Source organism: Stomoxys calcitrans, chromosome 5 (genome assembly GCF_963082655.1).
Source record: "Stomoxys calcitrans chromosome 5, idStoCalc2.1, whole genome shotgun sequence".
In the NCBI taxonomy this organism is placed as follows: Eukaryota; Metazoa; Arthropoda; class Insecta; order Diptera; family Muscidae; genus Stomoxys; species Stomoxys calcitrans.
This window is the reverse complement of record NC_081556.1, coordinates 23,612,493-23,620,100: the sequence shown is the minus strand read 5'-3', so window position 1 is coordinate 23,620,100 and position 7,608 is coordinate 23,612,493.

Genomic DNA, 7,608 nt, shown 5'->3' with positions numbered 1-7,608 from the left:
AGGGACTCAAGAAACCAAACCCGGGGATCGTTTTATATGGGAGCAATATCAGTTTACATACTGACTAGGATCGGACTTGACATGGATGTTGGAAGTCATAACACAAGTCTTTGTTCCAAATTTCAGCCAAATTGGATGAAAATGGAGGCTTCTAGGGGCTCAAGAAATCAAATCCGGGGATCGGTTTTTATGGGGGCTATATCTGTTTATAAACCCATTCGGATCATACTTGGCATGAAAGCTGGAAGCCATAACGCAAGACTTTGTTCCAAACTTCAGCCAAATCGTATGAAAATTGAGGCTCCTAGGACCTTAAGAAGTCGAATCGGGTGATCGGTTTATATGGGGGCTATATCCAAATCTAAACCGATATAACCCATTTGCAATCACCAACGGCCTACATCAATAGGAAGTATCTATGCATAATTTCAAGCGTTTAGCTTAACGCGTTCGACCGCTTAGCTTATAGAGTCGCAGATCACTATTTCAAGGTGTTACAAACGGAATGACTAGATTAGTATACACCCATCCTATGGTGGTGGGTATCAAAACCAGAAGACAAATAAAGCCAAGTTGCACTAATTAATATGCGCAACAATTGCAATAACAATTTACAACATGTTGTAAATGCAACATCGGTAGCAGCTTCAGAATCCAAGAGCCCAAGTCTATGCACTAATTAATCTAAAAATATCACAAACTTGTAAAAATACAAATAATGTTTATAACCACCACCATGGGATAGGAGTATATTAATCTTTTCGTTCCTTTGGTAACACCTGATTTTATAATGTTGAGCCTCTAAAAATGTATGGTTTAAAGCGTTTGGATATCTAAGTCGCCTGCCGATGTTATTTGGTATAATAATGGACCTTACATGGCGGTATGTTTTGTGGGTATTACAGGTTTTAAATCTACAAGAAGTCGAAACGTCGATAAATTAGCATAAGAAAAACCCTGGATTACCGGGGAAATTTGCTACATTGGGACAAAGGGACTGCCCAGCCAGATCCTTTCGTCTTAGACCCAGATCCGTCTGGACGCACCCCATCTTAGTCGCAGAGTTTCTAGATCTAGATACTCAACCGAATCAAGCAGACGACAACAAGAGAGGATCGGTGGAGACTGCCCGACACGAAATTGGGCATAAAATAGAAGTATTCTTCGATGCCAAGACGTACACATTGGCGGTATGCATTGATATCGAGGGGCTTTAACAATATAAGGACTGATACACTGAGTCAATCCTTAGACCAGCACCAGGTGGACGAGATCCTTAGAGATTGTATAAACCATATACTAAGGAACAGGGGCACAATCCATAGGGAATTATATCGCCACTCCTATGAATGGCCACCACATGGTAAATAACCTATTACGGGGCCTGACTGAGGATGGATTTGAACCAGTCTGTGAGTCAGATGATGTTATAATACCTCTAAGGGGTAAGAATCGGAATCAGCTATGCAGATAGGTCGAAGGTTTCTTGGAGATGACATAGAAGCTTGACTTAGGGGTTTCAATATCAACCCAGAGAAGACTGAAATCTTTCTGTTCACGAGAAGGGCCAATTTGAAGCACTACGTTTCCTCAATAGAACGATTTCGATATCTGACAAGTTCACATACTTAGGAGTGATCTTGGACAGGAAACTAAGAAGCAAGTGTTAAATTCTGGAGCGTGCTTAGAAGGCTCACACATGTTGGGCGCTATGTAGGCGGACGCAGGCTTGAAATGGGGCCTGAATGCGATGATAGTTCACTGGCTCTACAGGAGCGTGATTAGACCAATATTTACTTAGGCCTCTGTAGTTTAGTGGACTGCTCCGCAGAAAAAGTAAGGATAAGGATAATACAACAGTTTTAGAGAACTGTTGTCTTACGCATAGGCGGAGCGATGGGCACTGCCGGCTATTCTAGATATCCGAGCCATAGACATACAGATTAAGTGTGAGGCAGCCTCTAAAACTATTAGACCTAAGGCGATGGGAGACTATCCATTCTCACACAGGAGCAGATCACACTTTCGCCATATAGTCGAAACGACGATAGGACACCTGGAGAGAATGCAAGAGGTTTCGGATAGGATACCTGAACGGGGGCCACCGTAGCGCAGAGGTTAGCATGTCCGCCTATGACGCTGAACGCCTAGGTTCGAATCCTGGCGAGACCACCAGAAAAAATTTTCAGCGCTGGCTTTCCCCTCCTAATGCTGGCAACATTTGTGAGGTACTATGCCATGTAAAACTTCTCTCCAAGGAGGTTTCGCACTGCGTCACGCCGTTCGGACTCGGCTATAAAAAGGAGGCCCCTTATCATTGAGCTTAAACTTGAATTGGACTGCACTCATTGATAGATGAGAAGTTTGCCCCTGTTCCTTAGTAGAATGTTCATGGGCAAAATTTGCATTTGCATTTGCAAGTTCATCCTACACGAATGGATCAAAGCTAGAGGTCAGAGTTGGACTAGGGGTCTACATTAAGAATCTATGAACTAAAATCTTTTTTCGACATCCTGACTATATTACGGCCCTGCAGCCGGACATCCGGGCGATCACGGAATGCATCAGGTGGTGTGGTGTTAACGCAAGGAAGTCGAGTGTGAACATCTTTAGGTACAGTAAACTGACTATTAGGGCAATAACAATCAGGACGGTAAAGTCGTGAACGGTCTTGGATTCTTAGAAGCAGATTAACGTCTCCTCTGTGGATGGGGCCATAGCGGAGTAAGGGGGAATGAAAGAGCAATAGATTTGGCAATGAAGGCCAGAGGACTGCCGTCAATGAACTTGGTTAGCCTAATACCTTTCGGGTTGACGCAGACCGAGCTAAGGTCATGTGTAAAGAACACTATGGAACAGTGAAAAGGTCGGTAGGATGACGAAAATGCTATGGAAAAATCTTTATCGTGGGAAGGCCAATGTAGCTTTCGATATCATAACGGGACTCATAGAACTACGAGCTCACTTATGAAAAATAGGTGCGGCAAGTAATAGCATATGTAGGACATATGGGGAAGATGATGAGACTTATGGGGAAGATGATAAGACGTTGGAGCATTTCATATCTTATTGTCCGGCTTTCGCCGCTGACAGACACCAGCACTTAAGTGAGGACACAACTTCAACGACTTTGAGGCGTGGTAGGGAAAATAATTAGGGACTTTGTAAGTAGCACAGATTTCCCGACTAAGGTTTTCTTCTTCGAATTTATTTTTAGTATTTAAAGCGCACAACAAGCCGATCGCTGACATATGTATATGTCCATAGTGGCATGGGTCAATTTAATATTTGCACACTCTTTTCATATACTAACTTAGTCATATCGTTTGTAACACCTCAAAATGTTGATCTACGACACCATAAAGCACATATATTCTTGATCGTCTGGACATTTTGAGTCGATCTAGCTATGTCTGTACGTCTCCATCAAAAAGCTAGCCGATTAAAATTTTACACAGATACTTACTATTGATGATGGGCGTGGGCAACAAACACGCATGTAACACTGTAGAACAGCTAAACAGTAGGTAGGACGGCGAATGTCCTATGGGGTGATCCAGATCGTGAGAGGACGAAGAACGGAAGTAATAAGGAGGTCAGTATAACTTTTGGTGTCATAACGGGACACATAGTACTACGAGCTCACTTATGCAAAATCGGTGCGGCAATTATAGCATGTGTAGGACATGTGGGGAAGATGATGAGACGTTGGAGCATTTCCCATGTCATTGCCCGGCTTTCACGGCTAACAGACACCGGTACTTAGGCGGGGACACGATACCAGACATGAACTGACTTATGGGCGTGGAATTGTAAAGTAATTAAGGATTTTGTAAGTAGCACGGAATTCCTAACTTAAAATTTTCTTTTTCGAGGTTATTTCTTAGTTTTAAGAGCGCACAACAAGCCGGATCGTAAGAGGACGACGTTATTATTGAACGGAAGTAAGAAGGAGGTCAGTATAACTTTTGGTGTCATAACGGGACACATAGTACTACGAGCTCACTTATACAAAATCGGGGCGGCAATGGTAGCCGCTTTCGCGGCTAACAGATACCGTTACTTAGGCGGGGACACGATACCAAACATGAACCGACTTATGGGCGTGGAATTGGAAAACAATTAAGGATTTTGTTAGTAGCACGGAATTTTTCGATTTTTTTTTTTCGAGGTTAGTTTTTAGTTTTAAGAGCGCACAACAAGCCGATTACTGGCTTTGGTGTATGTCCATAATGGCATGGGGTGGATTAATATAAGCACCCTCTCTTAAACTTAACCTAAACCTAGGCCATATCAGTTCAGATTTGAATATAGCTTTCATATAAACTGATCTCCCGATTTGACATATTTAACCCCTAATTCCACATTTATTATCCGATTGGTCTGAAATTTATCTCGAGTATTCTGTTACGACGTCCAACAATCGTGCCAGGTACGGTGAGATTTTCATCATAGATGATAAATGGTAGAAAGGCTGCTCGGCAAAGGAGGAAAATGTTTTTGGGTTAGATCGGATCTCCAACAATATAAAAGTCAAAATCTATTCTTAATGATCATTCTTTTTGAGTCCCATACTGTCTCGATTGGCCTACTTGTCTTATTGGGAGGTTTTCGAGTTGGGTCCCATATTGTCTCGATCAGCAAACATATTCATTAAGGGCGTCTTTTTTTATTTTGGACGAACCCACAGCCTTTCTAAACCATTTTTGCATAAGATTCGCACACTACTATAATGATCGTAAACATGTCTATTTGGGTGGGGCTTTGGGTAAGACGGTCCCCTAGGTTGCTTTCCCCCAATTACTTTTTTTTTTTTGGTTTTTGTATTAATATATCTTCCATCCTTTACATATGGTCCATCATCACATATGGTGCAACCGCTGAATATGATGCTAGTATTGAAGAGTGGAATGTTGTAAATTTGTTATATTGTTTTGCTTTTAACTTGGCTAATTGATTTCCTATTGTATATAAATCAGCGTTCGAAAGCATCTCATATACAACTTCATTAACAGTTATTTTGTAATGTTAATTGGTTCGTTTCCTGTTCATAATTACTGCAAACATTTTTGTTTGAATTTGAAAAACAATTAGCGATCAATAGCTGAAAGAAATTTTCTTTACATTTTGTTTTAAACAAAGTTTCCTCTGAAGATTTGGTGTTGCACGTCAAACCCGATGGCATATTGTAGCCCATTTGCCCATTTGATGGTGCTATGCAAAGCAGTGTTAACATTTGGTGATTTTTTAATTTGCGTTCTGCAGCAACACCAAAAGGTGTGGCCAACTAACATTTCCATCGGAAACATTCACTCAAGTATAATTTTTTATTTTGATTTCTAACCCTTGGGCTAGCTTAACTAATTGAAGGCGGCGTCACTTCAAAACGAACACCTTCAAACACCGAAAATAGAGTCTAAGTAAATGACAAGAACCAAAAATCCAAAATACATACGTCGGCTGATAGGGCTTTACTTCCCATATGCGTTTCGTTTCCCATTTTATCATAGTGTGTGTTTCTGTAAAGTTTTCGTTTTGTTAGAGGTTTTAGCGTAACTAAAGCGTCGCTTATAATTAACGTAATTAACGTTAAATTTGAAGTTGAAAGTTGGTGTTGTTATGAACCTACCTTCCTTTGAATGCGTGCAGAAAATTGTCTATCAAATTTCATTCATAAATCTATCAGCCGTAAAAACGGGGTGTTAGATTTCTCACCGTCACAGTTTTGCCGCTATGGCTGATGCAAGAACTGCAGAAGTTGAAGGATTGTCTGACAAGAGGTTGTTGGTTTATCTGTTTTTTTTTTTTTTTTTCATTTCAAACTTCACCCTCATCCAAGCATAAGTGGGTGCGAATAATAATGCTAATTGACATCCGGAAGATCGACTTGGGCTAATTCATGTGGAAACTTAACTATGAAATTTTGTATCTATTTTGACTTTGCTGGGCGAACAGCTGCCTCAACACACCGCATGAAAAACTAATTCTTACTAACATACACTAGTTTACAGGGGAAAATTGTTTTTAAAATAATAAAGGAAACCAAAAAAATTTAAGCAATATTAAGCTCGATTCTCTTTGAAGAAATATGACTAAATTAGTACAATATAACACCAAAGTTATTAAATATTTTCAATTACGAGTATTTATATACTTTATTAACATTCACACTTTGTGTTCTAGTGTATAAAAGAATGTTTGCAGGGCTTGATGAAATCGGATTATCTCTATTAACCAGTAATTTAACACATTATCGTCGACATTGTATAGCAAATATGTATATGTGTGAAAGGCCACCGGCAGTTTTATATTTGTAAAAATATGAAATAATATTTAATATAATTTTATATTATTAAATAATTTCAATACATATGTGAAAAACAATTTAAATATTGGGTTGCCCAAAAAGTAATTGCGGATTTTTTAAAAGAAAGTAAATGCATTTTTAATAAAAATTAGAATGAACTTTAATCAAATATACTTTTTTTACACTTTTTTCTAAAGCAAGCTAAAAGTAACAGCTGATAATTGACAGAAGAAAGAATGCAATTACAGAGTCACAAGGTGTGAAAAAATTTGTCAACGCCGATTATATGAAAAATCCCCAATTACTTTTTGGGCAACCCAATATTACTGTACAAACATTAAAAAAATTAACGATTCATGCCAAAGGAAAGAATTGCAAGGCAATAATCCAGTCAGAAAAACTTGTATCCTAATAATTGTATGAAGAAAAGGACACGAAGTTAAAATGTGACTCTAGCTTATCCGCCACTTTTCCTAAATCCAAAATTAAAATTCAGTGCTCTTATTGGGTGACTTGGGGATGTTGAAAACCAAACAGCAGTTCAGATTGGTTTTAGTTTGGACAAATCCAGGCTTATCTTGGTCTTCCTTCGTCTCAAATGTGGACACAAACCTTATAGCGGTGGCACCTTGGTAGCTATCTTAAACATTCGTTAAAGGTAGTGAGATAAAATGTATCGCGAGTTCACCCGTAGAACGATAAAAAGATGGGTTGTGTCGTCGGGTTAAAAGCCCATCACCCGCAAAACTTGAAGACATAACTTTGAAACAAGTTAAGACATACGATACCCACCACCACCTCGGATATTAAGGTTAACCACCTTTCGGAGGTCGGTCTCTTTGGCAGTCTCACTGTGCAAAATTTCCTTCCCCCTTACCTCAATTTTCAAAAACGCCAGATCTCGGAGAAGGGTGCACCAATTTAAGCAAAATTTTGTATGGCACCTTATGATAACCCAAAAACACAAAATCGGTATATAATTTCTGGGTCAAATAACCTGGGGGGACGCCCCCATCGAAAAATCCACCCGGATGGACATTTATGCCGATTGGGACAATATGGGTATCAAATAAAAGGTATTTGAGAGTAGAGTACGAATTTCGTATACAAATTTCACTTTTAATTTTCGGGGGGTCGCCTACCCCCAAAAAAAGCCCCAAGGGGACTCTTTTATTGTTTTGGGCAATATAGGTATCAAATGAAAGGTATTTAAGAGTAGAGTACGAACTTAGCATTAAAATGTTACCCTAAGTATCGGGGGGGTCCCCCAACCCCCCAAAAAAAAAAAACAGCCAACAGGA